The sequence below is a fragment of the Bos grunniens genome, chromosome 15 (genome assembly GCF_055505025.1).
Source record: "Bos grunniens cultivar Pamir isolate PY7600 chromosome 15, Bosgru_T2T1.0, whole genome shotgun sequence".
Lineage (NCBI taxonomy): Eukaryota > Metazoa > Chordata > Mammalia > Artiodactyla > Bovidae > Bos > Bos grunniens.
The window spans coordinates 69,736,551-69,763,049 of NC_141179.1; the positions used below are offsets into that span (position 1 = coordinate 69,736,551).

A 26,499-nucleotide genomic window follows, 5' to 3' on the forward strand; every position below is an offset into this window, starting at 1 on the left:
GAAGAACCTGGTGGGCTACAGTCTATGGAGTCACAAAGAGTTGGATATGACTGAGTGACTAACACTTTCACTTTTACCAATTTGTACAATTTATTGCCTTTTCTTATTTATCATGGAAATCATTTTACTTTATTTTATATAATTTTATAAGCATCTAAGTATATGTGTAATTATACACACATACACGTTTTTTTTTGTGTGTCTATATCTTTATTCTTTACATATCTATTTCTATTATTTATTCAGATATTGTATACATGAATAATACATATGTATTTAATTTATATATGAATCCCTACCTTACTGTCTATAAGTATTTACCACTAAAAACATATATATAATATATAAAAAGTTGATGATCTTGTCTTTATATGCAATTATATATTTACTTAATTGATGATCACATATTTTATGAATTTTACATATTCAATATTTTTAAAATGTTTAAATTTTGAATATTTTATTCACTTATTTAAATAAAAGAAGCTTCATGGATGAAAACATATTCTACAATTTTCTCTCTCCATTCTTCCTACCATATATATCAGTAAGTTCTTTCTATTGAGTAGGATATTCTTGATCCCAACATCTTTTGTGAAGGAACATACTTATATTATCTATAGAACTTGTTGTGTATGTGTGTTTAAGCATATAGAAACTATAGTCACTGACTCTACTACAGGCGCACATTCATAGATGTAAGAAAATATTTGTTACGCTTCCATAAACAAGGATTTTCTTGTTTCCCTAGTGAACAAATAAATAAGAATTCTTCTTTGTAATTGATTTATTCCTTAGAAATATAGTTCTTAAACCTGACTCTCATATCAGATAATGTTCTAAGGTACAAAGATGATGTGTGTGTGTTCAGCTGTGTTTTATCCTTTGTGACACCATGGTCTGTAGCCCACCAGGCTCCGCTGTCCATGGGATTTCCTAGGCAAGTAAACTGGAGTGGGTTGCCAGTCCCTTCTCCAGGGGGGATCTTCCAGACCCAGGAATTAAACCCATGTCTCTTGAGTCTTCTGCATTGGCAGGCAGATTCTTTACCACTGGTACCACCGGAGAAGCCCCATAAAGATGATACATATATAAATAAATTAGTCAAGCTGGCCTTTTCTCTATTTCTCTATGACTTTCTAGCTATTTGAGAGTGAGCTGTCTTCTTTTTAATTTCTGGTCTTTCACGGATGCATTTGACCTAAAAATGCTTCCTCAGATTTTTGCTTTTCGTCTAAGCTCATTTGTTGATTTCCTTTCACTCTCTAGAGTGTTCTTTGAAATCTTTTACAAATGAACTAGAGTTATCTAAAAATTTGAGTTTACTGTCACATGCATTATATCTGGTGTTGGTTCTTAATTTCTCTTACTATTGTTTTAAATGTAATGTTCAGAGGCAAAGATAGAGCAGGTACCAGTTAGAGTGGTGAGAACATATTTTAATCAGCTATATTTATGGTTACAGAAGAGAAAATAGCTGAGCTCAATTTTGCTTTGTACAGAAGTAACTGGATATTTTAAAGAGCAAATGAAGGAATAGGAAGAGGCTGAAGCAGAGGCCCAGTAGAGTCAGGAAAGTGAAAAGTACAAAAAGTAGAAAGAAGTGGTCAGTCTATGTGAAAGCCATTTATGTCTGATAACTGTTGCTTATCAAAGTTAGGCTCCTACCCTCTCACAGAGTCTGGAAGGCGGGGTCCTAACTTCAGGTGGTGGCTGGAGAAAACAGTAAATTCCTTTTCCGCAAAAGCAAATTCCTTTGGCAGCCCTATGAATTTTCTCAGGAAACTCTTTATGGACACAATAAATCTGGTGTCAAATCGCTCAAGACACAGAGATTTGGTCTTGAGTCCTTAGAGTCTGTGTTACTATTTGTTCAAGATTTTATGGGGTAAGATTAAGGCCTAATTGAGAAAAGGGCTCAGAGGACCTTGGCCAATTTTGTCAAGGAGAAAATGTTTGTCAACACTCACAAAATTTTAGAAAATATAAAGGAAGGCAGTTAAAGCTTCCATTCAACCAAGACTAAGACCAGTTAACCAACTATTAACATTTTTACATATTTCCTATTCTTTCACATATTCCTTATTTTTACATATTCTACTTCAAAGGCCATAACACCCTAGCCTGAGGATTCTAAAGCTGGGGGATGGCTATTGCCCTGAGGCAAAGTGAAGGACTGTCCAGGAAAATCTAATTACATGCCCTTCCAGTAGTGTGGTCAGAGACATGAATCTTGGGGACGAAACATAGAATCAGTGGTAAGCATATCGCAAAATTCCATTTCAGAAGAAATTTGTCTTGGAGGGCTTCTGCTATAAAACAAGGGGGCTTTTAAAAGAGATAGTCCAGTCCAACAACATGGTATATCTTTCCATCTGTTTGTATGGTCTTCAGTTTTTCTCATCAATGTTGTATAGTTTTGGGAGTACAGGGCTTAGCCTTTTGACATAGTTTTTTTTCCTTAGGTGTTTTATTCTTTTTAATGTGATGGTAAATGAGATTGCTTCCTTAATTTCTGATGTTTTGTTGTCAGTGTACAGAGATGCAATAGATTTCTGAATATTAATTTTGTATTCTGCAACTTTTCTGAGATCATTGATGAGCTCGAGTAGTTTTATGATGGCTTCTTTAGGGTTTTCTGTGTATGGTATCATGTCATCTGCAAATAGTGACAGTTTTACTTCTTTCTTTCTAATTTGGATTTCTTTTATTTTTCTTCTCTGATTGCTGTGTCAAGGACTTCTAAGACAATGTCAAATAAAAGTGGTGAGAGTGGGTATCCTTGTAGTGTTCATAATCTTAGAAGGAATGCTTTCAGATTTTCACCACTGAGCAGGAAGTTACTGTGGGTTTGGCATGCTCAATTATGTTCCTCCTATGCCCACTTTCTGGAGAGCCTTTGTCATAAATGGAAATGAGCATAGTATCTAAGACAATCTACAAGCTCAATGCAATCTCTATCAAAATGCCAATGACATTTTTCACAAATTGGAACAATTTTTTTTTAACTTATATGGAAACACAAAAAACCTGAATAGTCAAAACAATCTTGAACAAAATGAATGGAGCTGGAAGAATCAGTCTCTCTGATTTCAGACTTTCAGTTCAGTTCAGTTTAGTCACTCAGTTGTGTCCAAATCTTTGCGACCCCATGGACTACAGCATGCCAGGCTTCCTTGTCCATCACCAACTCCCAGAACTTACTTAAACTCATGTCCATTGAGTCAGTGATGCCATCCTACCATGTTATCCTCTGTCGTCCCCTTCTCCTTCCGCCTTCAATCTTTCCCAGCATCAGGGTCTTTTCAAATGAGTCAGTTCTTCACATCAGGCAAAGCTATAGTAATCACAATTATGGTACTGGCACAAAAACATATAAATCAATGGAACAGGATACAAAGCCTAAAAATAAACCCATACACTTATGGTCAATTAATCTATGACATAAGAGGCAAGGTTATACAACAGAGAACAGACAATTTCTTCAACAAGCATTGGTGGAAAAACAGGCTGTTAAAAATTGGCTAAAATGAAGTAGCTTGGACCCAGGAAAAAAGGCTGTGTTTGAATTGAGGATGTAATGGACTTTTAGCTTATACTTTAAAATGTATTTTCTGTACTTAAGTTTCCCCTGCTAAGTTGGTCTAGGTGTGTCTGACCCTGTGAGATCCTATGGACTCTAGCAGGCAAGAATACTGGAGCAGGTTGCCATGCCCTTCTCCAGGGGATCTTCTGGACCCAGGGATCGAACCAAGATCTCCGGCCTTGCAGGCAGATTCTTTACCCTCTGAGCCACTAGGAAAGCCCTTAAGTGGCCCAATATTCCCTAAATGCCTGGGCACTCTATTTAGAAGACATGATGAAATTTACTTATAGTTGGAAACCTGAATGCCTTATGGCCATTTACAGCAGTCTGGGTTAACAGTTCAGGTCTCCAACCTTTGCCTTTCTATTGTAGCCTGTGAGATTATCTTTCCTCCCTTGTATAAGTTAGTAACTTGCCTGGAAAATCCCATGGACGGAGGAGCCTGGTGGGCTGCAGTTCATGGGTCACAAAGAGTCGGACACGACTGAGCGACTTCACTTTCATTTTTCACTTTCTTGCATTGGAGAAGGAAATGGCAACCCACTCCAGGGTTATTGCCTGGAGAATCCCAGGGACGGGGGAGCCTGGTGGGCTGCCGTCTATAGGGTCGCACAGAGTCGGACACGACTGAAGCGACTTAGCAGCAGCAGCAGCAGCTGGGCTAGGCAGTTATAAACAAGCTCTCACAACAGTCAAAAGTAAACTGATCATATGAACAGAGGAATCTTCATCTAAGAGTTCACTTTCTTTGTTCAATCAGAAATCCAAAAATGAGTGAATTCTAGTTTTGGTTCAGCACGAAGGCTGTATATTGTCACCCTGCCTATTTAACTTATATGCAGAGTACATCATGAGAAACGCTGGTCTGGAAGAAGCACAAGCTGGAATCAAGATTGCCGGGAGAAATATCAATAACCTCAGATATGCAGATGACACCACTCTTATGGCAGAAAGTGGAGAGGAACTAAAAAGCCTCTGATGAAAGTGAAAGAGGAGAGTGATCAGCGACTCGATGGATGTAAGTTTGAGTGAACTCCGGGAGATGGTGATGAACAGGGAGACCTGGTGTGCTGCGATTCATGGGGTCGCAAAGAGTCGGACATGACTGAGCAACTGAACTGAACTGAATCCCTGTGGTTGGTACAGTAATTTGTTGTATTTTTTCTCTCCTGTTCTCAGTATGTCTGTTACATTTAATACCCACGTTCCAGGTAACAGGCAGAAGAGCAAATCGAAGGACAAAAAGAGCTTTCTAAGACTCACTCCGCTTATGCTTGTGTTAATAATTAATTCACTGTCTACATGTATCTACAAAGAAAACTAAGAAACAGTACTTTTCAACTGGACACAACGCCACCTCCGATAATTCTGTGGATATTGGTGGTGGTGGTGGTGATGGCAGTTCTCTTAGAAGGAAGAAGAAAATTGCGATAGTTCGACAGTAAGTATTTTCTGATTTTCACTTAAGACTAAGGGAAGATCTTGGCTTGTTGGCCACAAAGACTACCAGAATCTGGCCTGTTTCTACCTTCTTCTTCTAGCTGGGAGAGGAAAATGCCAATCCTCAATGGCAGTACTGTCTAGGAGCCCCCGTCTGTTCACCAGTGGTTCAGGCAGCAGGCAACAATCAGGCTTGTAATCGTTTTATCTATATCCTGTACATTAAAGGTCTCCATTCAAATGTTTATTTAATTAGAGTAAAAGGAATCTATCCTCAGTTGAAACTTTGAACTAGATGAATTGCTCTGTATTGATCTAATACATATAATTGATGAGTGTTTTTAATAAGAATTATAGAACAGTGAGAGTTATAAAATTTCAAAGCAAATCATCATAAGGGTGAAGCGCAGTTCAGTATCCTTCAAGATGCTCTACCCAGAACAACAGTGCAGCAATAAGGTATGTTGTTATGTGCCTATAACCGGAATCCACTGCTCCCTATTTTCATCAACTCTACTGTTCCAGCAATGTGAGGGATTCAGTGAATCTGACCCTGTTTTTTAAATTTCTTTCTCTCTCACATTCTTCTATTTTAGCATTTTCTAAACTGTATTCATGTAAACCTAGTGTCCTATAATATGTTAAAAACTCATTTAAAAAGCAACTGAGGATCTACATCCAAAATTTGAGGTATTACTTTCCATGGAGATGCAAATTCATATTTGTATTTTAAACATTTTGAGAAACTTCGTGATAAAGAAATCCCTTCAACTTAATCTAACTCAGCATTTCCCACATTTGTGCTATGATGGAAATAATTTTTCTTATTGATGAACATTATGCAGAAAGTTCTATGGAAGATAATTAATATACAGTTTATTGTACTTTAAATTTTATGCTTATTCATATCTTCCATTTCCTCATGATGTGTATATATTTGGATTCAATACCCCTATCTAAAGACAAAAATCCAGTAAGACAACTGTACAGTCTATTGGTGGGTTATTTTTTGTCCAGGCACTTAAACCTAGTCTGATCAATTATGGCTTAACTGATAAAGGCCACACATGGCAAAATATAGTAACATACTTATATGACACTTCTTCCAGGAAGGAGCTTCCCAAGGGAACTGTTGGGGTGTCACTTTCATTCAGGGCATCATTCACTCCTTTTCAGTATACACACTCTGATATTCTCAATAAATGTGAAGCCACAGTCTCTCATGATTCACTTCTATAAATAGCAAGTCAGATTTGGGAGAATAAATTGAGTGAACTGTCACAAACATTTCTCAATAAAATAAGGGGGGAAAGTGTAACTGTAGCCTGCATAAGAATTACATGCAGATTTACTAAACTTTGGGGTCCTCTTGGCTGAAATGTATTTCCAAAGGAAAAAAAATCAATATTAAACTACATTTTATATATTTCTTTGCTAAAAGCCACAACTTCGTGTATTCTAGAGAGGAATGATTTATAACTGTTACAGCCAACAAAATGTTCTTTTTGGCCCTGAAATCTGATAATTTGGTTTTACATGGTGACCATGATTCCAGAAATAAAACTCCTGTCCATCACCATTATTATTATCAAGGATAGGATGAGAAGTACTGTAGAAAGCACAGCACATTTTCTCTGCTCTACTCATGTGTGATAATTGCAGATTTTGGGAAATACATTAGCTACAGAAAAAGAAGAATGAAGACCTTAAAGCTTTTTTCAGGTAGAAATGAGCAAGGAACCTTGGTTTTCTATCGTGGGAACACTTTTCTCCATGTACTCTGTATAATATATTTCCTTTTGGCCTTGTAGATGTATTTTTGAATATTTCAGCCTGAAAACATTTTCACTGCCTTGCAAATGTTTTATCAGCCTGCCTCCCTCTCCATATCAGAGCTTGATGCATATTGCAGGTAATGGATAGGGAATGAGAACACAGGCCTCATCTTCAATTTTTAATTACTGTGTTGTGTTTCTGGATAAGTCATGGTTGTGTGATTGCACATGGATGTCTTAAGGCAAATAAAACACTCTTCATCACTTCTAACAAATGTAGTACTCTCATGGGGGATATTGATAAAGGGAAAGACTGTGATTGAATAGAGTATATGAAAAGCCTCTGTGCTTTCCTCTAAATTAGCTGGGAATCTAAAACTGCAGTAAACCATAAGCACTATTTTTAAAACGACACTATCCTAGAAAGATGTCCTCCTGCGGACAAATCAATATCTTTAGGCCCTTGTATAAGAATTATTAAGAAGCTGCTACTGCTACTGCTAAGTCATTTCAGTCGTGTCTGACTCTGCGACCCCATAGACAGCAGCCCACCAGGCTTCCCCGTCCCTGGGTTTCTCCAGGCAAGAACACTGGAGTGGGTTGCCATTTCCTTCTCCAATGCATAAAAGTGAAAAGTGAAAGTGAAGTCGTTCAGTTGTGTCTGACTCTTCGTGACCCCATGGACTGTCCATGGGATTTTCCAGGCAAGAGTACTGGAGTGGGGTTAAGAAGCTAGAGGCGATTATAGATTGAAGAAATGGGTAATTCTATTTCTATTACTGTTAAGACCCTAGGTGGACTATCTGATGGTTAGTTGCAGCTTCCAGGAAAGACACACTAAAATTTATATAAAAAATGGGATTCCATCCATATTTCTTCCCAACATAGGAATCAGTTTTCAGTCCATAATGCAATTCAGAATTTACTTCTTTCCAACTGAAGGAGAACATAGTACCTACCTCCTTTCTGCTCAGCCAGGTACCAGTCATAAATTGAGCACACAAAAGCAGAAAATAAACCCCACAGAGCATATAGACTTCAGTTAGAGAGATAGCAAATGTATTAAATGAACAAAGGGAAATACCATTTACTAAGCAATGATATTGATGATCGTTATAAATAGATTGTTGTTGTTCAGTAGCTAAGTTGTATTCAACTTCACAACTGCCAGAGTCCTCTGTCCAGGGGATTTTCCAGGGGTGAATACTGGAGTGAGTTGCCATTTCCTTCCTCAGGGTATTTTCCCAGATCAGAGATTGAACCCATGTCTCCTGCATTGACAGGTGGATTCTTCCACTGAGCCACCAGGGAAGCCTAATAGATAGATAAGCATGATCAAAAGACAAATACTAAATGAAAGGCAAATACTATTACAGTCAACGTTCTGAAACCAGGTGGACAAAATATATTACAAAAAAAAAAAAAAACAATAGTCATATTTTCATCAGTATCTTCCACCCTATGTATAATTTGAATTTAACATACACTGAGAAATTTTTTACCAACACTTAGTATTACTCCCTACCAACATTTAACTGAGGGTCCCATTTCTTTGAGGGGGAATACAGCATGGGGTTTAAAGGAAATTTGATTAGAAGAAAGCTGCATTCATTGCTTTATGTACTATCTGTGGCTGCTTTCAACCTACAACAGAGTTGAGTAGTTGTAACAGGAACACTTGGCTTTCAAAGGCTAAAATATTTACCGATACTTTTCAGAAAAGTTTTCCCTTTCCTGACATAGGACAAAGAAGATGGTCTGAGTCAGATAGACTCACAGGGAGCTACGTTGCAGATAAGCTTTATGCTTTGTGCTAAATTTTATGAGTCCTAACATGTCTTCCATGTTAAGCAACGTAATTTCCTCTTACACTAAGGTTCTCCATTTTCCAAATAATTGGGATCTTATCTTGGTATTGAACATTCAGAATTCTCCCCCAGCCCTGAAACTAGGCCAACCTTAGTATTTGTGGGGTCCAAGCATGAGAATACGTGGAGGTTCATATATGACACATTGAAATGTCATAAATCAGGCAAAAAAAAATCACTAAATATTTTGATAAGCATACCTTCATAATGAACTAGAAACTCAAGCTTGTACTCATAACGCTCAGACTTTTAAGAGTTTCTGCACCAAAACATGGCAGGATGTGGAGGATCCCTTCTCAGCCTCTACTCTGCTTTTCCCCTACCTGTTCCTTCTCCTTTCACTTCTTCCTGCACTGTGATTGGACTGCATGCATGTGGACATCCTGGGCTCATATCTGAGCTCAGTCCATACCTCTCACTGTGTCTCCCTTTGGCCAATCCTCCTGAAGGCCTGAGGGTATATACATCAGTGATGTGGTCAGTCTTTGGGAAAACAGATTCAGCAAAGAGGCCTCATAAATCTTGGATGATTTTAGCTCACAGTTCCCAAGTCCTAGATACCTAGTCCTTGCTCAAGAAGGGGAACATTGGCTCAGACTGTGTCTTTCTCTTGGCCCCACACACTCCTCACCCTGCAGGCAGATGCATAGTTAACAGGGAGCTCAAGCAGAGTCCTCTGAATATTCCACTTGAACGACTTCACTTTCACTTTTCACTTTCATGCATTGGAGAAGGAAATGGCAACCCACTCCAGTGTTCTTGCCTGGAGAATCCCAGGGACGGGAGCCGGGTGGGCTGCCGTCTATGGGGTCGCACAGAGTCGGACACGACTGAAGTGACTTAGCAGCAGCAGCAACAAGACCAATGCATTAGCATCCCCTATGATGGTGATTTTGTCCTCCAGCAAACACTTGGCAATATCTTGAAGCATTTTTGATGATTATGACTGGTCAGAGGTTTGCTACTGGTATCTAGTGGGTAGAGGTCTGGGAGAGTGCTAAACATTTCACACTATTCAGGATAGGAACCCCCACCCCCAAAAGTAATTGGTCCAAAATATGCTTCCCAGGTGGTGCAATGGTAAAGAACCCACCTGCCAATGCAGGAAATGCAAGAGACATGGGTTTGATCCCTGGGTAAGTGAGATCCAGAAATGACAACCCATTCTAGTATTCTTGCCTGGAAAACCCCATGGACAGAGGAGCCTGATGGGTTACTTACAGTCCACGGGGTCTCAAAGAGTTGGACATGACTGAGCTCATATACATGCTACACCCATTAATAGTGCTGAGACTGGGAAACCCTTGCCTGTGATTTTCCTAGAAATGTAAAAGGTAAGACTGACTCTAGACATACGAAATCAGAATCTGAGTTTCAATCAGGCTTTGCTGATGGCTCCATGGGTAAAGAATCCACATGCAATGCAAGAGACACAGGATACACGGGTTGGGTCCCTGAGTCAGAAAGATCCCATGGAGGAGGAAAATGGCAACCCATTCCTGTATTCTCACCTGGAGAATCCCATGGACAGAGGAGCTTGGCAGGCTACAGTCTATAGGGTCACAAAGAGTCAGACAAGACTTAACAACTAAGCACGTATACAAGTACTTACATTAAGGTAAGGAACATTGGTCTAAGGCTAGAAGCAGAGAGGTCTCCTTGCTCAAGGAAGGCTGGTGCCATCCAGGAGAGATGGCTTGTTTGTGCCCATGTTGGATTTTCTGACATCGGTGTTTGTTACTACCATCTCCTTTCATTCCAACACTAGTTTTTCACCTGTTGGTTTATTCCTTTCATAAAAAGTGAGAAAATCAAATGTATCCTTTATGTTCATTTTTTTCTAATGGAGTGTGGCATACCAAGTTTAATCTATAGGAAGAATTCTGAAGGATATTTGAAAGGCAACATTAATTAAGCTCATCACTTCTAATTGATCATTGCAAGATTTATAATATTAAGATTATCCCAAACTGAATTCTTGAGTTTTGAGTTGCCTTGAGTCACATCCTGAATGAGTGGAACAGGGAAAAACATTTCATAGACGGGACACATCACAGCTCATTTAGAGAATTTCATTATCAGAGCAGGGCACAGGGAAGCTTCTGGTTCTAGACCTGCATGCCTGGCCTCTCCTAATATGACTCATTTACTGATGATACCAACTGCATTTCTTAGACAAGAAAGTGCTGAGATGTGAATGGAGTAAAAGTTCATTTTTCAACTTAATCTGAAAACCTTAATTTGTTCATAGGAAAACCTCTTTGTATTTAGTTGGATTTCTGTTTTACCCATGCAGAGACAACCTGAGGGACTACTCTAGTTTGAAGGACAAAAGGATGAGCTGTGTGTGTCTCATACTCAAGGAGAGTATCTCTGGAGGCAACAGGATAATGAGAGGGACACATACAATCTTTCAAGGGGCTTAACATTTTCTCATCCTAATTACACTGCAAAGAAGGCAGGTCTTGCATTTGACACAACCTCCTTATCCTCATATGTACCTCTGACTCACTGAAACTCACTCAACCCCTATGGAATACAATCATTTGATAGTTTCTTACTCTTCCAGATTCTGATTTTAGATTTACCCTAAGTAAAAGTTCTACAAAGATTGCTTGATTCTCCACAATATTTCCAAGCACCAGGCCAAGTAAAGACAAAAAACAAATGGACAAAAACAAAACAAACACTTAAATATTTCTACAACTATGTGACTGACTTCCAGGAGTATCAAGCCTCCCTTTTTTAAAAAACTTTATAAAACACTGTCTTCCACATCTCTAATGTAGGACTATACAGTTGAGCAAGGAAAAAGAAAGAAAACTATCATAAATTTATGCTGAATAAATGAATGAATGAAAGCTTGGAGGATAATATGAAAGATTGTTGAAATTATCCAGTGTAGGAAATTACGTATTTTACCTATTCAGAGAGGCTGTTTCTTCCGGCACCTTCAATAGTTCTTTTCTCAATATAACTTAATCAGCTGTTTATAAAGACATTATTCAAAGGCAGTGTCTACTCCATCAATGTTTATTTATGACTTGCTTATTTTTCAGCCACTCCTTGAGCTATTTGTCTCAACTCTGTCTCTCCACAAATCTTAACTTACATGGAGAATGATTCAGTGATTCATTCACAGGTGCCATGATGACAGACAGACCAGCATTTGAGCTGCCCCATCAAATGACTGTTGATAATATGGCAGCCTTGGATCTTTCCCCAGGCCTGATCACTGAGCAATTTTCTCATTCCCAAGGAATTTACTTTTTCTTAGATTTTTCTAGCCTATGTCCAGCAGGAATTCCTGGTTACCATTGACTATAGCTAACACATTATTCGGAGAAGGCAATGGCACCCCACTCCAGTACTCTTGCCTGGAAAATTCCATGGATGGAGGAGCCTGGTAGGCTGCAGTCCATGGGGTCGCTAAGAGTCGGACACGACTGAGCAACTTCACTTTCACTTTTCACTTTCATGCACTGGAGAAGGAAATGGCAACCCACTCCAGTGTTCTTGCCTGGAGAATCCCAGGGATGGGGGAGCCTGGTGGGGTGCCGTCTATGGGGTCGCACAGAGTCAGACATGACTGAAACAACTTAACAGCAGCAGCAACACATTATTTGCTCGGGAAGATCCCCTGGAAAAGGAAATGGCAACCCACTCCTGTATTCTTGCCTGGGAAATCCTATGGCCAGGGACTCTAGCAGGCTGCAGTCCATGGGGTCACAGAGTTAGGCACAAGACAACTGAAAGTTCTGTAGGCTGAATTCCAGGACCAGGTCTATCTCCTTCTTATATTTAACTAAATAGGTCACAGGCCCCAAATAAATTTCACTACCATATATATTATATATATACACAAATCCATATATTTAAACACACGCTGCCCTCCTGCTGCCCTCCCATCCCCATACTTCAAGTTTCTAGACAAGAATTTACTTTATGAAGTACAGTAATTTTATCTGTCTAAAAGTACACATTTTTATAAAGGTCTCAAGGTAAGATGCACTTTATTTCTATTACTTTTTTCAATTAAATTATTAATATATTTTGACACAAATTTGGGTTTTAGACACATGGTCATTGAGGGAACTTGAAAACAAACAAGTCGTTGAGATGAAGACAAAACCTATGTTTTAATAGTAATTTCAATATGATTTAAATGGTCTATAAAATATCTTTTGCCTTTTTCCTAATAGGGGCTAGCATAAAGCAATGCCTTTGAATTGTGTTCATATAAAGAATCCTAATTTTCCAAGATGACCCATTGACCACTTGTGCATATTGCTATTTTTTGTGCTGAGCTTATTGTTACAGTCTGTGTCATTTTCCTCTCCTCAACTGTTTAAAGTGGAAGACAGGGTATGGCATTCATGTGATGGTAGAACATTGGGATCAGTTACAGTGAGAAATTCTCTAAGCATATTTCAGGTTTAAAATGTTTAAATGTGGCTAGTAGAGAAGCTGAAGATGCAGAATTAAAAGAGAAACCTCAAACTGCCTAAAGAAATAAAGTCTTTAAAAAATACATACATATATGTATCTTCCATCTTGGAGCAATGTCTCTTTGAACAAATCAAGGGAACAACAAATTACCAAAGGAGAAAGCTGTTTTATCAGTGGGAGAGGAGCCTGGAATTTATTTTTACACAATGCTTTTACCCATATATTTCTGAGTTAGGATCAGCATACCTATTAGAGTCATACAGCAGAAAATAAGAGAAGCTGAGGGTTGTGGAAACACACATATGAGCAAAGTGCTTGATAGGGATAGTTGTTGTTCAGTCACTAAGTCATGTCCTCATCTTTGCAACCCCATAGACTACAGTACACCAGGCTTCCCCTTCCTTCACTATCTTCTGGAGTTTGCTCAATCTCATGTCCATTGAGTTGGTGATGCCCTTCAATCATCTCATCCTCTGTTGCCCCCTTCTCCTCATGTCCTCAATCTTTCCTAGCATCAGGGCCTTTTCCAATGAGTTGCCTCTTCACACCAGGTGGCCAAATTATTGGAGCTTCAACTTTAGCATCAGTCCAGTGAATATTCAGGGTTGATTTCCTTTAGGATTGATTGGTTTGAACAGTTTCAAACTTGTATTTTGGAAAAGAAACCTAAGATATGATCATACAACAATGAGAAAGAACTGAGAGAAAAATCCCAGAACCTTGGGAGACAATTATATGTGGTCAAAAGGTACTTTAAAAGACAATATTTTGGTGGAACTAGTATTATGACTCCAAACTATGCACATTCAGTTCTGACTCTTTGTGACCCCATGAATCGCGGCACGCCAGGCCTCCCTGTCCATCACCAACTCCCTGAGTTCAACCAGACTCACGTCCATTGAGTCAGTGATGCCATCCAGCCATCTCATCCTCTGTCGTCCCCTTTTCCTCCTGCCCCCATTAGGTCTGATCAAAAGAAAAAGTTGAAGAGACAGGGTGGAAACTTTTCTGGAAAAAACATCTTTACCTTAAAAGCAAAGGAGGAAAATTTCAATAAAGAGTAATTAAAATGTCTTATGACAAATATAGACTTAAGTAAGAAATGTTTTAATATTTAAGTGACAAAAAGTACCAAAATTTCCAAAGGGAGAAAAGAAAGTTTACTAAACACACACACAAATCATCAGGTTTATTTATTTTTTAAAAATATCCATAACAAAAGTAAAGAAAGAATTTGAGTGGGGCTACCATTTATCAAGCTTTCTATATTCAATCAAGTGTTTACTCATGTTGGAAAAGAATAAAAATTATTTTTAATATGCAAAGTCTCAGAAAATATTTCACATGGGTATGATTCATGAATATTTCAGCCAAGTATGTTAAAAATATTTAGAATATTGAAAAATAAATTAAAAAATAGACCTCAAGAAAGCAAAATAAAATGAACAAAAGAACATTATCAAAGATGGTGGTGAAGGATTTTGTCTTAAATTATGCTTACAGAATTCACCACCACAGAATTCACAATAAAAACCTCTAAAAATATCAACTACACAGTCAACAGGTAGCTGGGGTCTTGGAATCTGAGATAAAGTGAAGAGAGGAGAGGACTGGATGTGTAGGGGTGAGCAGACGCTTGGTACATAGCAGTTGCAAAAAAGAAAAAAAAAATCCTGTTAACCTCGTTGCTTTTATTTCAGTCTTTGTTGCTGTTATATTATTAATAAAAACAAGATACTATAGTCAATGCTCACACTCCTCACCAGCCTGGTTCTAGCTGCTAGTATCTGCATATCTGTACTTATAGCCTTTGCTTTCCATGCTGCTATAGGATGCTTTCCCATCCTTGTTGACAATCAGAAGTTCCAACTGATTTAAGGCACCAGGCTACCATTGGTAGCCTCAACCAATAGTTAGCAGGAGTGTGTGACTAGATACTTCAATTGACTCCCACCTTAGTTGGGGCATCTTTGAGGCATGCCTTTGACACTGGCTCCCCGTTTTCCCAATGAGCTTAAACTCCAGTTACCTACAGAGGTGACTGACTTTATAAAGCAACTTTTGTTGTCTCCCTTCTCTTCTTATCCCATGTCTCTAATTCACTGGTGATGCTTTCTGTGGGGATGACCTTCCAAATAAACTACTCAGGCTAAAATCCTGGCCTCAGGTCTCCTCCTGGAAAAACACAAATGAAGACACCATACATCATTTAGTGAACTGTCAAATAATACACTACTAAACAAATCTGGCAAGGATGAAATAAAATGAATAACCTTATACACTTACAGTGGCAGTGTAAATTGATATAAACTATCTAGAATTCAACTTGGCAACATCTGCTTCTGCTAAGTTGCTTCAGTCGTGTCCGACTCTGTGCAACCCCATAGACGGCAGCCCATCAGGCTCCCCCGTCCCTGGGATTCTCCAGGCAAGAACACTGGAGTGGTTGCCATTTCTTTCTCCAATGCATGAAAGTGGAAAGTGAAAGTGAAGTTGCTCAGTCGTGTTTGACTCTTCGTGACCGCATGGACTGCAGCCTACCAAGCTCTTCCGTCCATGGGATTTTCCAGACAAGAGTACTTGTGGCAACATACATTAATGGCCATAAAATGCTTATACAACTTGATCCAATTAGTACTACTGTGAGAAACCCAGCATAGGGAAATAATAATACAACACACAGAAAAAAAGAAAAAGTGCCCATGACATTCCTAAACTATAGCGAGTTATAGTATTAAAATAATTGGGAAAATGTTTCCAACTTCAACAAATCTTTGGTAAATATCAGAACAACTGTTGACCATTTTGCATTATTTAAAAATTAAACTCTGAATTTGATGTTAATCCCAGGAAGTTAAATATGGTAAAGTATTAATTGAAAACTGAGATATATACTATACTGTAAAGTTTATTTGTGTTACCCAGAAACCCTACTACAATTCCTAGGAAAAAGAAAAATAAAACACATTCTTACCTTAAGACAACAACTTTATACCAGCCTATTTTTTTTCTTTTAAATGTGGCCTATATATTTATATTTCAATAAGTAAAGGGGAATTATTTGAATCATACGAAACAAAAAATCTTAATTAAAACTGAATCCATATACCACTTTTGGTTATAATGGCAAAATTGCCCTTATTGTAGCTAGAACCAAACCTTCCGATTGTATACTGAATTCTCTCTGCTTTAGCCTACTGTATTTATTTTGCTGTTTTAGCTGCTTTTTAACTGTATTATCTGCTTTTTTTTTTGGGGTAATTGATTTCATCTTCTCTACTGAATAATTTCTATCATCTGACAATCATCCTTATTAAAATAAGTAGCAAAAACCTATTCTCTTTTGTAGTCATGTTTCCCATAAACAATCCAAAGAGATGCCTATAGTCAGTCTCCTTTTCTGGACTACCAAAATTAGATTTTCTTCCCCATCTTGCCATTGAAATTGATCTCATCAATCTCACCATCAATTAGTTCTTGAAATAAAAGAAGTCAAATATATGTCCTTATCATATTGGAACTCATAACGGCCCTTGACGCCATTGACAACTTCATTTTAAACCAAAATTATTTGGTGTGGGAAACATCAAATACCAATTGTACTCCCCACTATACCAAGGAGACTTTTTCAGTCCTCCGGGTTTCTCCCTTCTTTCCAGCTCTCTAAATTCCATGTTCCTCAGAACACTGCTTGCATCCAACTTTTTTCCACTAGCTCTACCATATCCTAGAAGACATTCAGACTCATCATTTAAAATACAGTCTAAGATACTGATTTCCCAAGATTTATTTCTGAGGTCTAGACTCACATATCTAGCTGCTAAGTTGATGTCTCTACGTGAAGAGTTAATGGATGCCTCAAGCACAACATGGCTGCAATATAATTTTTCACTCCTTAAAATTAGTCTCTCTTAGTCTATCACAACTCTAAAGGTGTCATCAGTCATGTATTCACAGAGGTCAAGAACCCAGGGGTTATCCTCCAACTCTCTCTTATTCTTCATTTTCAAATGGAGTGCCTACCTTCCAAAAGTATTCTGAATTCAACTATCTCTCAAAACATTCACCACTGTTATCCTAGTTGTATATTGTGCCAGAAAAAAAATTACATATATTATATATATATATATATATATGTCTTTAACTGGCCTCTTGCCACAGTTATTTACCCTTCATCAGTCAGTCAGTCAGTTCAGTTGCTCAGCCATGGCCGAATCTTTGTGACCCCATGGACTGCAGCATATCAGGCCTCTTTGTCCATCACAAACTCCTTGAGCTTTCACACACCCATGTCCATTGAGTTGGTGATGCCAGGCAACCATCTTACTCCTCTGTCATCCCCTTCTTCTACCTTCAATCTTTCCCAGCATCAGGGTATTTTCAGATGAGTCAGCTCTTTGTATCAGGTGGCCAAAGTATTGGAGCTTCAGCTTCAGCATCAGTCCTTCCAATGATTATTCAGGTTGATTTCCTTCAGGATTGACTGATTTGATCTCCTTTCAGTCCAAAAGACTCTTAAGAGTCTTCTCCAACACCACAGTTCAAAAGCATTACTTCTTCAGCACTCAGCTTTCTCTATGATCCAACTCTCCCATCCATACATGACTACTGGAAAAACCACAGCTTTGACTATATGGGCCTTTTTTGTCAAAGTAATGTCTCTGCTTTTTAATATACTGTCTAGGTTGGTCATAGCTTTTCTTCCAAGGAGCAAGCATCTTTTAATTTCATGGCTGCTGTCACCATCTGCAATGACTTTGTAGCCCAGTAAACAAACTCTGTCACTGTTTCCATTGTTTCCCCATCTATTTGCCAAGAAATGATGGGACCAGATGCCATGATCTTTGTTGTTTGAATGCTGAGTTTTAATCCAGCTTTTTCATTCTCCTCTTTCACCTTCATCAAGAGACTCTTCAGTTCCTCTTCAGTTTCTGCCATAAGACTGGTGTCATTCGCATATCCGAGGTTATTGATATTTCTTTCAATAGTCTAGATTCCAGTTTGTGCTTCATCCAGTCGAGCATTTCAAATGATGCATGCTAAATATAAGTTAAATAAGCCTTGACCTAACAGAAGCAGAAGATATTAAGAAGAGGTGGCAAGAATACACAGATGAACTATACAAAAAAGGTCTTTCTGGACCAATTAACCACAATGGTGTGATCACTCACCTAGAGCCAGCCATCCTGGAATGCGAAGTCAAGTGGGCCTTAGGAAGCATCACTGTGAATAAAGTTAGTGGAAGTGATGGAATTCCAGTCAAGCTCTTTCAAATCCTAAAAGCTGATGCTGTGAAAGTGCTGCACTCAATATGCCAGCAAATTTGGAAAACCCAGCAGTGGCCACAGAACTGGAAAAAGTCAGTGTTCATTTCAATCCCAAAGAAAGGCAATATCAAAGAATGTTGAAACTGCTGCACAGCTGCACTCATCTCACACACTAGCAAAGTAATGCTAAAAATTCTCCAAGCTAGACTTCAACAGTATGTGAACCATGAACTTCCAGACTTTCAAGCTGGTTTTAGAGAAGCCAGAGGAACCAGAGATCAAATTGCCAACATTCACTGGATCATCAAAAAAGCTAGAGATTTCCAGAAAATCATCTACTTCTGCTTTATAGACTACACCAAAGACTTTGAGTGTGTGGATCACAGCAGACTGTGGGAAATTCTTAAAGAGATGGGAATACCAGAGCACCTTACCTACCTCCTGATAAATCCATATGCAGGTCAAGAAGCTACAGTTAGAGCTGGACATGGGAAAACAGACTGGTTCCAAATTGGGAAAGGAGTATATCAAAGCCGTATATTATCACCCTGTTTATTTAACATATGCAGAGTACATCATGCGAAATGCAGAGCTGGATGAAGCACAAGCTAGAATCAAGATTTCCAGGAGAAATATCAATAACCTCAGATATGCAGATGAAACCAATCTTCTGGCAGAAAGCAAAGAAGAACTAAAGAGTCTCTTGATGAAAGTGAAAGAGCAGAGTGATAAAAGTGGATTAAAACTCAATATTCAGAAAACAAAGATCATGACGTCTGGTCCTATCACTTCATGGAAAATAGATAGGGAAACAAAGAAAACAGTGACAAACTTAATTTTCTTGGGCTCCAAAATCACTGAAGATGATGAATCAGCCATGAAATTAAAAGACACTTGTTCCTTGGAAGAAAAGCTATGACCAACCTTGACAGCATATTAAAAAGCAAAGACATTACTTTTCCAAAAAAAGGTCCATCTAGTCAAAATTATGTGTGTTTTTTTTCCCAGTATTCATGTATGGATGTAAGAGTTGGACTGTAAAGAAAGCTGAGTGCCAAAGAATTGATGCTTTTGAACTGTGTTGTTGGAGAAGACTCTTCTCCAACAAGAAGAGACTGCAAGGAGATCCAACCAGTCAATCCTAAAGGAATCAGCCCTGAATATGCATTGGAAGAACTGATGTTGAAGCTGAAGCTCCAATACTTTGGCCATCTAATGTGAAGAACTGACTCATTTGAAAATACCCTGATGCTGGGAAAGATTGAAGGCGGGAAGAGAAGGGGATAACAGAGGATGAGATGGTTGGATAGCATCCCTGACTTGATGGATATGAGTTTGAGTAAGCTCGGGGAGTTGGCAATGGACAAGGAAGCCTGGCATGCTGCAGTCCATGGGGTCACAGTCAGACATGACTGAGTGACTGAACTGAACTGAACTGAAGCCTTGACGTTCTCTTTTCCCAATTTGGATCCAGCATGTTGTTCATGTCCAGTTCTAAATGTTGCTTCTTGACCTGCATACAGATGATTCAGGAGGCAGGTAAAGTGTTCTGGTATCCCATGTCTTTAAGAATTTTCCAGAGTTTGCTGTGATCCACAGAGTCAATGAATTTGATGTAGTCAATGAAGCAGAAATAGATATTTTTCTGGAATTCTCTTGCTTTTTTGATGATCCAACAGGGGTTGGCACTTTGATTTCTGGTTCCTCTGCCTCATCTAAATCCAGCTTGTACATCTGGAAGTTCTTGGTTCACACATTGTTGAAGCCTGGCTTGGAGAATTCTGAGCATGACTTCCTAGGATGTGAGATGAGTGCAATTGTATTGTAGTTTGAGCATTCTTTGACATTGCCTTTCTTTAGGATTGGAATGAAAACTGATCTTTTCCAGTCCTGTGGCCACTGCTGAGTTTTCCAAATTTGCTGGCATATTGAGTGTAGCACTTTAACAGCATCATTCTTCAGGACTTGAAATAGCTAAGCTGAAATTCCATCGCCTACACTAGCTTTGTTCATAGTGATGCTTCCTAAAGCCCACTGACTTTGCACGCTCCAGGATGTCTGGCTCTAGTTGAGTGATCACACAATCATGATTTTCTGGATCATTAAGATGTTTTTTTGTATAGTTCTTCTGTGTATTCTTGCCACCTCTTCCTAATATCTTCTGCTTCTGTTAGATTCTTATCATTTCTGTCCTTTATTGTGCACATCTTTGTTTGAAATGTTCCCTTGGTATCTCTAATTTTCCTGAGGAGATCTTTAGTCTTTAACATTCTATTGTTTTCCTCCATTTCTTTGCATTGATCACTGAGGAAGGCTCTCTTATCTCTCCTTGCTATTCTTTGGAACTCTGCATTCAGATGCTTATATCTTTCCTTTTTTCCTTTGTAGTTTTATGGAAAAGTGTTTCCATATATTATCTGTGCCCATTATATGCACCTCAGCCCCAGTCTCCCCCAGTATCAATATCCTGAACCAAAATGGTATATCTGTTAATGTTGATGAATCTACTTTGACAAATCATTATCACCCAAATTTCATAATTTACACTAGGGTTTACTCTTAGTCTCTGATGTACATTCTATGGCTTTTGACAAATGTGTAAAGACGTGCATTCATTACAACATTATTTCGGATGCCCTAAAAATCTTCTTGTGATCCATCTATTCATATCTACCTGCAGCCTAATTCGTGAGCCATTGATCTTTTTACTGTCTTCATAGTTTTGTCTTTTCCAGAATGGCTTGTAGTTGTACTCGTACAGGTTATAGTCATTTTCGATTGACTTCTCTCACTTAATAATATCCACTTAAGTATACAAGGAAAGCCACTAGAAGACTGAGAATTGGAGTGATGTATCTCATGTCAATGAGTGACAAAAATTGCTGGAAAACACCAGAAAATGGTAGATGAGAAAGGAACTGATCCTCCCTCAGAGCCTCCAGAATGAACCAGCCTTGTGGGGACACTGATTTCAGACTTTTGGGCAACAGAATTTTCAGAGAATGCATTTCTGCATTTTAATTACCCATTTGGTTGTAATTTGTTACCAACGTTTCTAAGAAACTAATAAACCCAATTAAATTGATTTGTAAAATATGGAAGTTTATTAGCTCCTACAAATAGTAGCTCAGAGAAATGACTCTCTTTGGAGTTGAGTTGCTCTAATTTTATTTCTCTGCAATTTTTTCTGGTTTGCCTTCTTCAGTTAGAACTTCATCTTTACTCTAATTTTAAAATGGTTGCAGCAGTTACCAAACTCATATATAATTGATAATCTTCAGTGAAGGTGAGGAAGAGATAAGAAATTTGCTCCAGACTGCTCTCTCAGAATTCAGAGATAACCTTATTAAAAGGCCTAGAATACTTTCCTCAAAATGTGTTTGCTCAAGTTAGATTAATTTTAAAAAAAAATTAGTAAGTAAAACTAAGGTTATCTTTAGACCATTTGGGCCTTCTCATTGAGATAGAGCTGAATTCCAGTGAAGAGATCGTTAGATGCTAATTAAGCAAATAATTATAATTATAAAGTAATTTGGGCAATAATGCTTGTACCTCATAGACGAAGTTGCTAGGCAGTCTTACTGTTTCTATCAAGTGACTGTGATTTTCTCTGTAAACTTTTAAAGCTATATTCTTCCCTGAACATTTGAAGTTTTGTTTTGTTTTAAATTTTGCTTCTATGATGGTATTTCTAGTTAAATTTGGTTATACTGCCACAATTCAGGAGAAAAGACAGGAAATGGTATTGGCTTTGTGCATTTGAGGGAAGGTTTATTGTTTATCATGAAGTAGTCATAATACATCTGCTGCTGCTGCTAAGTCACTTTAGTCGTGTCCGACTCTGTGCAACCCCATAAACGGCAGCCCACCAGACTCCCCCATCCCTGGGATTTCCAGGCAAGAACACTGGAGCTGGTTGCCATTTCCTTCTCCAATGCATGAAAGTGAAAAATGAAAGTGAAGTTGCTCAGTCGTGTCTGACTCTTAGTGACCCCATGGGCTGCAGCCTACCAGGGTCCTCTGTCCATGGGATTTTCCAGGCAAGAGTACTAGAGTGGGGTGCCACTGCCTTCTCCGATAATACATCTAAATACATCTAAATGCCTATCTCCTACCCTCTCACTATCCCTCGTTTTTCCTTGAAAGATGAGTTGTCAGGATGACATGGTCTGGCCTACATTTAATAAATTAACCTATTTTTCTACTGCTGTTGAATATATCATATTTCTGGTAGATTAAACATTGTCAAATGAATAGAAGGGTAGCTAAGAAAAAAAAATCTATTTGATAATTAGAAGTTCTATGAACAAAGCACTATACATATATATTCTTCTACGAATTTAATCCAGTAGAGTTGAGGAAACATTGACTAGTAACTTTTCCAGTGTTGCACAGCTGGGAGAGGCCAAGTTGATAGTGGACCTTGTTTTGAGTCCTAAGATCTTGCTTTCTCTAAAAGGAACAATAACAGAAATTATTATTGCAAAGGAGTAATCACTAATTAAATGAATTATTTTTGTATCACTCTTCATTGGTAGATCAAGAATGGTACTTAATACCTAATCATCTGTGTGTAAAACAGGCTGTTCTCCAGAGCCAAAACTCAAGGTGAGCATTTGTATTGAAGTAATTTATTAGGAAAAACCCCAGAGATGAACAGGTAAGGGGAGAAGCATGATAAAGAAGGCATGGAACCCAATAAGGCTATGGTTTGCCACAAAACACCATGGAAGACCCTATCAGCAGATTTCACTGGAATATTCCCAAGTGCAAGATTTGTCTTCAGAACTGCTCTGCCTTGAGACCAGAGACCTGCCTCTCACTCAACCTGTCAGTCTTTGTATCACGGGCTAAGAACTGCACCCACAGTTTTTAAACTCTCTGCCTGCATGGCAAAATGGCCTCAATAGCCTGAGGGGAAACCACAGGAGAGTCACAGGTGGAGACCATTAACAAAAGCTCAAGGAAGAGTACAGATGGCTAACAAACACATGAAAAGATGCTCAACATCACTCATAATCAGAGAAATGCAAATCAAAACCACTATGAGGTACCATTTCACACCAGTCAGAATGGCTGCAATCCAAAAGTCTACAAATAATAAATGCTGGAGAGGGTGTGGAGAAAAGGGAACCCTCTTACACTGTTGGTGGGAATGCAAACTAGTACAGCCACTATGGAGAACAGTGTGGAGATTCCTTAAAAAACTGGAAATAGAACTGCCTTATGATCCAGCAATCCCACTGCTGGGCATACACACTGAGGAAACCAGAAGGGAAAGAGACACGTGTACCCCAATGTTCATCTCAGCACTGTTTATAATAGCCAGGACATGGAAGCAACCTAGATGTCCATCAGCAGATGAATGGATAAGAAAGCAGTGGTACATATACACAATGGAGTATTACTCAGCCATTTAAAAGAATACATTTGAATCAGTTCTAATGAGGTGGATGAAACTGGAGCCTATTATACAGAGTGAAGTAAGCCAGAAGGAAAAACATAAATATAGTATACTAACGCATATATATGGAATTTAGAAAGATGGTAACAATAACCCGGTGTACGAGACAGCAAAAGAGACACTGATGTATAGAACAGTCTTATGGACTCTGTGGGAGAGGGAGAGGGTGGGAAGATTTGGGAGAATGACATTGAAACATGTAAAATTTCATGTAAGAAACGAGTTGCCAGTCCAGGTTCGATGCACGATACTGGATGCTTGGGGCTAGTGCACTGGGACAACCCAGAGGGATGGTATGGGGAGGGAGGAGGGAGGAGGGTTCAGGATGGGGAACACATGTATACCTGTGGTGGATTCATTTTGATATTTGGCAAAACTAATACAATTATGTAAAGTTTAAAAATAAAATAAAATTAAAAAAAAAAAAGATAAGAGGGATCCAGGGAATCTGGATAGACTATCTCCATCCTCCATTATATCAGTCTTCTACAGAAAGCTTTTAAAGCTTATAAAGAAAGCTGAGCACTGAAGAATTGATTGCAAGGGGATCCAACTAGTTCATCCTAAAGGAAATCAGTCCTGAATATTCATCGGAAGGACTGATGTTGAAGCTGAAACTCTAATACTTTGGCCACCTGATGTGAAGAGCTGACTCATTTGAAAAGACCCTGATGCTGGGAGAGATTAAAGGCAGGAGGAGAAGGGGACGACATAGGATGAGATGGTAGGATGGCATCACTGACTCAATGGACATGAGTTTGAGTAAACTCTGGGAGTTGGGGATGGACAAGGAAGCCTGGCGTGCTGCAGTCCATGGGCTCACAAAGAGTCTGACACTTCTGAGTGATTGAACTGAACTGAACTGATATAGAAGGAAGGATGTATGGATAGAATAACCAAATCTAAAACTGTCCAAAAAGCTTGGTTTAAAAGCTTGTTGTGTTGATTTCTAGATTACTGAATACCTCAAAGTTATTATCAATTCTGGGCTGATAATTTGTTAATAAAAGCAGACCAAATATTCCTTTCTTTAACAAATGGGTGTGTGTGCTGTGTGCTCATGTCTGACCCTATGTGACCCCGTGACTGTAGCCCACCAGCTTCCTCTGTCCATGGAATTATCCAGGCAAGAATACTGGAGTGGGTTGCCAATTCCTCCTTCAGAGGATCTTCCTGACCCAGGGATAAAACCTGCATCTACTATATCCCTGCTTTGGAAGGCAGATTCTTTACCACTAGTGCTACCTGGCAAGCCCTTTTGGGTGAAGAATATCTTGAGTGTCACTGAAACTGACTTGATCTAAACTTTTTTTTTCACCTTCAGCGGCTTAAAGAACTATAGTTGAGTGGCAACTTATAAGATAAATGAATTTGGGACCATCTTATGATGTTAAGTTGCCCTAGTTTATACACTATAGAACTACCTGAGTTGCTGGAAATGGATAATGGGAGCTCACGTAGCCCTTTAAATTCATGGTTTGGCTTTCAAGTCATTCTGGAAGTAATGTCCCATGGTGTGCTGTTGTAAACATCAGCTAGTATACAAGGATTGATGCCACACATTTACTTGCAGATTTGTAAGCAATGGTTTAGCTTCAAATTGAAAAAGAAAACCCCATAAAGTTCCTTAATAAATACAGCATGAGCTTGATTGAAACATATTGCTAATATTATTGAGTGCCCCAGAGAGTAACTGAAATATCATATTGTTGGTATTCATACTTTCATTTTTGTTGCATGGGGCATATAAAACACTTATAAGCACATTACTGTATGCAAAACATAATGCTCTTTCTGGAACTCTGGTTTTTATGGACTTCTATGGCTGAACAATTGATATTTACCTACTGAGATTGGCTTAGAAGACCCTAAAGCAGCAAGGAAGAAGATAAACTATGACTATTTGCCTATAATATGAGAACTGCAAAATAGCTAAAGGCCTCTTTAAATATTCCTGGTATTAAACAAGCATGACTGTTTAAAAGTTCAACATTTCACTTTCATACTAAGCAATCTAGTTTCTCTCCCAGTCGTCTTTGATAAAAAGAGTCCTAAGTGTCTTCAGTTGTTATCACGCACCTTAAAACTTCTTGTTGCTTCTTGTTGTTGGATGTCCCACTGTTTTGTGGCCCCATCGACTGTAGCTTGCCAGGTTCCCCTGTCCATGGGATTTTCTAGGCAAGGATACTGTAGTGAGTCGCCATTTCCTTCTCCTAGAGATCTTCCCAACCCAGGGATCGAGCCTGTGTCTCCTGCATTGGCAGGCGGGTTCTTTATCATTGAAACACCTGAAAACCCAACCGAAATTACCAAGTGTTCTAGGTGCTGCGTTCACAGGTGCTAACTGGTCTTCAGGTGTCTCAGATGGGCTGACACAGGTCTAACATAAAGCCAGATTTTAAACAGTAATGAAACTATAGACGATTCTCCTTGTGACTATGTAAAGAAAAATTTTTTTTCTTTATTTGCTCTAATGTGAAAGGTTTTCTCATAAAAGGTTAAGCTCTCAAGTACAAGAAAATTAACCAATCCCTAGATTTGAACACCTCAGAGAACATAGGTCAGAATTTAAGCAGCCAAAGATAGAGAAAAGGACAATTCTTTCACTGGCAGAGAAAAATAACATGTGGTCAAAAAATAAAACTAACCA

General features: G+C 38.7%; 1 long non-coding RNA gene across 1 annotated transcript; it reads right to left on the reverse strand.

Annotated features, from left to right (window-relative positions):
* Positions 1 to 1,528: 1,528 nt before the first annotated feature.
* LOC147358444 (uncharacterized) lies at positions 1,529 to 26,126 on the reverse strand. Its single transcript, XR_015141663.1, has 3 exons — positions 25,929 to 26,126; positions 7,886 to 8,115; positions 1,529 to 3,402 (listed from the first exon to the last, which is right to left on the reverse strand). It is a non-coding gene; the product is annotated as an uncharacterized LOC147358444 (long non-coding RNA).
* Positions 26,127 to 26,499: the final 373 nt, after the last annotated feature.